This window comes from Pantherophis guttatus, chromosome 2 (genome assembly GCF_059756535.1).
Source record: "Pantherophis guttatus breed Tessera chromosome 2, ASM5975653v1, whole genome shotgun sequence".
Classification (NCBI taxonomy): Eukaryota; Metazoa; Chordata; class Lepidosauria; order Squamata; family Colubridae; genus Pantherophis; species Pantherophis guttatus.
In genome coordinates this window covers 133,825,083-133,832,490 of record NC_142064.1, presented here as the reverse complement: position 1 = coordinate 133,832,490, position 7,408 = coordinate 133,825,083, and positions in this window count along the sequence as shown.

Here is a 7,408-nt window from a genome sequence, read left to right as displayed (position 1 = left end):
TGTGACACACAATTTACATCCCTTCCCTTCCCTTCCAAATGCATGAATTCAACTTTTAGCCCAAGGGGAATTCTTTTCAGTCCCTAGTGTAAAGCAGTGAATCCTCTTTGTTTAAAAGTATTTGTGCATGCATACAATCCAGGCGATCCATCTAAGAATACCAGGAACCTTAAGGGTGTGGTAGAGAGATCTTTATATGTGTTAAGGTTCAACTCAAGCCATTTTACTACCGCGCAAGTTGGAACTATGGTATTGGACTCTGTTGTGCTTTGTTTAAGATCTTGACAAATGCTATGGCCATGTAGTTAAAGGGAAAAAATGTAAGTTAGGGTTCTTTTAGCTTGAGATACTGCATTGCTGTGAAACACTAAGGGACTTGCCCAGTTCTTTCCAAATTGACAAATGATCCAATATTTGGCTCAGTTGCTGGGCACTTCATTGAGAATAAATTATGAATTGGCTTTTGTATCTCCTATTTGTAACTTCTTTTTAGCAATTTAGTGCTTGCTAGCCAGCTTGCTCCCTTTACGAGTTACATATGAGAACAATTATTATGAGGAAATTGCAACAAAGGGAACTAAAGTGGAAGTTCAAATACCAAAGAAATAAGTGAAGAAGGCCAGTGCTTACAAGATTAAAAAAAAAAGTGATGGGGAGAAAAAGGGATGCTTGACAGTATTTGCGGAATCTCTGTTAAGGAATGGGGCCTTATGACACTCACCTGCATCCCAGTAAGTCTTCAGACAGTTCCTAAAATCTCTTGTGTTTAGAGTGAACCACTTAGACAAATTGTTCAGTACCTTACCAAATTGTTCAGCTGATCAGTCCTATGTCTTTTTCCCTTTGCTACTTAAAACAAGGCAGCTCCTCTGTTAGCATGACAGATTTTCTTTTATTAAAGTATTGAGAGAAATCTTTAATTGTTACATAGCCTTCATGAAGCTCCTGCCTCTTGCATACTTCAGTGCTGGTTATGTGCATAGTGAATTTCTACACCCCAGAAAGTTCACAAAAGGGTCCATGAATTGTTGGGGTATTATAGCTGGCCATTATATGTTGCTTTCATTGCTTTGCTCTGAAGTTCTCTCATCACTTCACTCCACTCCTCAGTAGCATAAAAGCCAGTTTGTTATTATTTTTTCTCTGCCTTCAGTATAAAGTGGTGTGTCGGTAACATTTTGATGCCTCTCTTGCCATGTCCTGTCTTGTTTTCCTTTTATTGTGTTGACCCTCTTCCTCTCTGCATAAGCAGAGCTGAATTACAACATCGTTTTCATCAGGGACAGGGAGAAAATATCATTTTTCCTTCCTCAGGACAACGCTGGAGTTAAGATTAACAGTCCCAAAAATTATCCAGGTGCTTGCATCTGCGGATCCTTGGAGTCCCTTACCTGGAGTTGGATAGCGCTTTCACGATCTTGTGTGAGTTTTTAAAAAGAATATTCTTGTTTCACAAATGCTGCTTGTTGAGCTGAGAGAGGATGGAAACAAGACCAAAAAGCATAAGCATCTTAAAGCATATCAAAAACAAGAAAGCCATGGTGTAAATTGTTGACTTCTGTAGTGCTTGTGAATTATTTGCACTGGTGAATTGATTTTGCTCAATCTATTTTGGGTGAGGTGAAATTATCACTCGGTGCTTAGCCTTTTCCCTTTTTCTCTACGATTTCTCTATTCATTTTGATGAATTGGATTGGAAAAGGCAGACTTATACCAGTAATATAAGAAACATACAACCAATATAAGAAACATATAACAAGTATAAAGCAATGTACAACCAGGAGGACTGAGTAAGTATGTAACTCAAGCATTTTATTAAGAGTTTCCTTGTCACAGAAGTAGGGATTTGTGATCTTCCGGGTATTGCTGTTAGATCAGAGGTAAAGCAGATTGTATTTCTAATACAGTGCAAACTCAAAAGCAAAAGAGAATGTTTCAGGGTCTTGGAATTGGATGTTCCAGAGACTCAAGGATTGTACTAGTCTGATAGAAGATGGTTTTTACTATTATAGATTTCAAGTACTGTAATACCATTACTGAAATAATTGGATAAGACATTATTTGCCATAGTGAAGGGAGCTTGATGTTCTAGATAAATTTAGCCCCATATAGTATGCAGCAATAAATAAATTGCCCCATACCTCAGGCTGCGGGCTTATTCTTGCTATTTTAAACCCCTTGCCCCAATCTTACTAAGATTGTCTTAGTAGCAGTTATTTCTTTGGGGGTGGGGGGAAGAGCAGTATGATATCTATGATGCCCAAGTTGTCATTTGATTTTCAAATTGGGGAAAGGAGAAATATGTTCTTAAGGAAAAAAACTAAAAATGCTCCAGATCTCATGACAGTTTTGTTTATACGCTCAAAACACCTACAGACTTATTATACACACGATATGTATATGCTTATGAAGGATTGCAGGATAGATAGTTCCCACTTTCTGAAAGAATAGCTGATTTTTTCCCCCCCTTTAAACTTCCCTATAATGCCAGATTGTTCTTGTTAATGGCATCCATTCTCAAGTATCTGTTTTCCTAGCAGATGTGGTGTTAATGGAATGCTGTTATGACCTCATCGTTTTTCTTCTGTTACAGAAAATACCACTAGCATTTTCTCAAGTGCTACACTGGTCTGTATAAAAGCCTGTCTTTATTCACATTTACACATTTTCACAACTGAGGAAATAGCATCCTTTTTAAAAATGCACTGGACAGTTCTTGCTATTTTGAACATTACTTTCTCACTCAGTTCAGTGACTTGTAGAAGGAATCCATCTATAATCTGTAAATGAATTTTTTTTTTTGTCTTGACAGACTTTCTGAGTCTGGTGTCTCAGGTTGGCCATCACAGAAGATTTATGAGTCTCTCTTCACGGCTCCTGTTTGTTTTCTAAAGAGCAATATTTAGTTTACAGCTATTGCTACAACTCAGGAAGCCAGGAGGAGGGTTCCTAGTTAGTGGTAGAAATCCAATAAATCTGTGAAGTGTGAACCCTTAAGGAAAGGGAAGATGCTATTATAAATCTCTTTACTTTCAAAGGGCAGAAATAAGGATAGAGGTGAACATTTTTATTTGTAATAATCTAAATCTGGAAAATGAGCTAGGTGCATGGAAGAATTCTGTTTGGGGAATACTGGGGATTTTAGGTCCCTTGGAAGATGGCAGTATTTATTTCTCCTAAGTGGTGTAAACAGTATCTCATTGCAGCACCCAGTGACAATTGCTATTTTTTTGTGTGTGTGCCTCTTTTTGTCATAGGCTTTTTCTGTGTTTCTGCTAGAATTGAAGGTATTTTCTGCAACGTCCAAAGTAAATGTATGCATGGTATATGCCAAATATTTAGCAGAGTATGGAGGAAAGTGGTCTTTACAAAGATTATATTGCATGGTAGCATTGAATTCCTTACATATGTGTCCCTCATTTCCCCACCCCCATCCCCACTCTGACCTAAAAATGCTCTCTTGGTTTTCAACCAAGGAGAGAAATATTTAACTCAGGTCATTTTTTTTCTCTCTTTCTTTCATGTATAAATAATATTGTCTGAAATAGGCTCTTATGTGTACTATCACTGAACATAATAGCAGTTACAGAAAAATTGTCAGAAAAACATGCAGTAAGTGCCTTTCCTAGAACTCAAAAAAAAAATCATCAAAATCAAACATATTCTATGGAAATTATCATTGGCTTGAGACCACCTCGGTTGCCTCTTTGGCAAGCCTGTGACACTTGGTAGCACTGTGTTGAAGTTCTAATTTTGCATTCCATTTAAACTCCTGATAGGGTTTTTTTTTTTTAATGTCCTGAGACATGAATTGCCACCCGTACTGTAGCACCACTTAGATTTTTCTTCTGTCGCAAAAGAGGTCTGCTTGCATCATTTGGTTTTAGCTCAGCAGACAAGAACTCGGAATCTTTAAAGTCTTAATGTAACCACGAGTGTTTATAAGAGATATATGCTATTTGATATATAAGAGATGTATGCCATTTGAAATAGTACTGTTGGAGAAATGCGATCTCTCCGCATGGGTAGCCATGTAGGAAAGTCTTTGGTGCAGAAGGATCTGGCCTAGCTTCTGTTTCCCTTTGAAGTCTTCTCATTTAGATTTTTTTTTTAAAGGTGTTGTCCACACTTTTAAGTGGCAGTGGCATCCCCATTTGGTGCCATCTTCCCCTCATTTTTCAGTTTCGTTTTATAACGTTGTTTGCAGTGACTGTTCTTGTGATCCGGTCAGAATGATAGCGTGATCCTTGGTTATCTGCTGGGCTGAGAATGTCTGGTGCTTCCAAATGGTGGCCTCTGCTTACAAAGGGCACCGTTCAGTTTTCACACACACACAAAACTAAAATAATATCCTTTGCTGTGTATGTGTATGCTCAGAACAAAGCTCAGTTATTTGTATGATCAGCACTATTGGCAGACTTGAGTTGTGTTTGGTTAAAAAAGAAAAAAAGAGCATTCCTTTCCGGAGGCTATTTCTTTCGGGTGAGGTTTGTTGTCTTACTGAATATTTTCCCATCACAGTTGGAAGGGCTTCATGAATTTTGAAAATGACTGTGTAGTGAGAGAGGGCAGGGTAGCCATTAATTGGACGCATGCTGCATGTGTGAGTGTGTCTCAATTCCAAGAATATTATTAATTGAGGATCGTTTAAGCACGTAGTTGCAAGCTGGGTCTTGGAAAAGCTTTACTGAGCCTCAGTTTATACAAACTGGCCTTAATATAAAATGTGTACATAAAAGGAACCTCCTTCTTCCAGATGGTAAAACCTGTTTAATTTTTATATTATCTTAAAATTACTTGCAATGCTGTTTTTTGGAATAAAATGTGCCTTTCCTTTTATAAACAAGAATTGTATATAGTTAAGCCAATGCCATCAGCCTTAAGAGATCTCTGTAGCATTTTGTGCCTTGAGCCAGACTTTTCTATATTAAAATCTTGTCACAATCTAGTTTAAATGGTCCACAGGTGTCCAGTAATTAATTTAATTTTACTAATCCACTGGCAAAAGGATGAGCACTTGCTTTTCACATACTTTGTGGTTGGGCAGGAGGGAATTTCGGCTCAGATTCCATGAAATAATGCATGTACTTTTATATCATCTCCAATAGCTTGTAATTCTCTTCCATAGTAACATGGTTGCCTCGATATTTGTTCCCAGGAAGTGAGAAGTGATCTAAGGTGGATGCATTTTTTTAATTATTATTTTTGTTTTCCTGGTGCTTATAGCACAGCTCTGCAGTCACTTAAGCCAACCTGTAACACTGGCAATAAAATAATTTTGTCTATTCTATGTAAAAGACTGTTTGTTTTATCTTGTAATAATGTATATGCTTTTTTTTTTAAAAAAAAAATCCAATTACCTATGTAATGATGTCTGAAACACTTTTAAAAAGTGCTATTTTTGTACAAAGATTAAAATAGTTTGCCTCCTTTGTATACTGATTACATTTTTTAAATGAAAGGAATAAACAAGTATCTACAGAGTTTGTATTTAATCTGGCTGGCCATATGGATTGTGTATGTCTTTTCTCTTCTACTTTGCCCCAGTATTTTGCTATAACTCGCTGAAAAATTGTGGTTTCATATTGTTTCATGTTTCTGGTTATTTTACATTGCTGGCTTCATATTTTACTAATGTGGACACTGATAGCCAAATATTAAACATCTAATAGTGTTCCTTAAACATTTAGATACAATACTGAACTGCAGTCTGCCTTGATTTTCTAAGGATACTTCTAGGATCCACATAAGGCTCAGAGTCATTGTTGAAAACAAATGAGATGCTGAAGCAACATTATCTTAGAATACAATTACAAAAGTGAAAAATTTTCATGGGTAAGAAATTTATATAGCGTAAAAAAAATTACACGATGACCGAATGTGGTCAAAATATGTCCCTTTAGAAGTGTTTTTACTGCTATATCTTAGGTCAGCAATCAAGTTCTTCAATGCATTTGATAAAAGGAAATCATATGAATATAAACAAAGCCATAAGATTTGTTTTCTGTAAAACAATACTCTTTAATTGACAACTTACCAAAGAGAAAGCCACTTCCCCTCCAATATATAGGGAGCAAACCCCACGCTAACCCACACAGATGGTGTTACCTAGCTGGGTGATGAAATGTTTGCAAGCAAACAACCAAGCTCATAGAGCACCAAGGACTCCACAGTTCAATTCTGAGCTACATTTATTCTCTCCTATTGGTAAAGCTTTGTGCCTAAGACAGGCCTAGAAACTAGAAATCATGAATTCCTGGTTTCTAACCTGATGCCTTCATCACTACACCCAACTGTCCCCATAACTCTTTGGGTGTGGATTTTCTTCTAAATGTACCAAAGTATGGGAATTTTGATTCTTTGAAGCACTCACTCACCTTTTCTTCTCTTTTGGGGGTTATTTTTTCCAATCTATTAAAATATTTTCTTTTTAAATCCATCCCTTTCTTGTGTTGCTGATTTTATTATTAACCATTGCTGATTGAGTCCATAACAGATTAATTTGATTTAGGATTGAGATTCTAAATGGAGCCCTGGTTGAAAAGCAGTCGCTACAAAAGTGAGGAAGAGGACTCAACGCACTCTGGAAAGGGAAAGATTTCTGCTCCCATCCCCAAAAGGAGGAAGTGATGCAATAAGTGATTGGAGACTTCCTACTTTGAGACACAGAAGCAACAATTCGTTAAGTCAAATAGTTTTGTCACCTATCCCTATTTTCTGGGAGACCTACTCTGTACAGATAGCCCTTGACTTACAACCATTCATTTAATAACCATTCAAAGTTAACAATGGCATTGGAAATTTCAAGTGAGTTGACCGTTTTTCACACTTTCACACAATTGTTGCAGCGCGTGATCAAAATTTGGATGCTTGGCAACTGGCATGTGTTTATGACAGTTGCAGTGTCCCGGGGTCATGTGATCACTTTTTGCGAACTTTTGACAACCAGCCAATGGGGAAGGCAGATTCACTTAAGAACCATGTTACTAACTTAACAATTGCAGTGATTCATTTAACAACTGGTAAGAAAAGTCATAAAGTGGGGCAAAACTCATTGAACAACTGTCTTGCTTAGCAACAGTCATTGTGGACCCAATTGTCATAAATTGAGTGCTACCTGTATTAATTTTTCCACAGAGTGAAAATAATACACATTTTAAGTTAAGGGTAGGAGATAGAAAGAAACATAATAAAATGAAATAAAAAGAGGAAAAGAAGAGGAAAAATAAGATGCTACCAATCTTCATTAACAGCAGTTATATTTTATTATCTCTTTATTATATAATATATAATAAATATATAATAAATATATCTTTATTATCCGACTTGGAGACAGGATAATTCTCACGTGACAAACTTGATAAAAACAAATATATAAAGATTAAAAGCAAGTTATGACCAGTGCTTC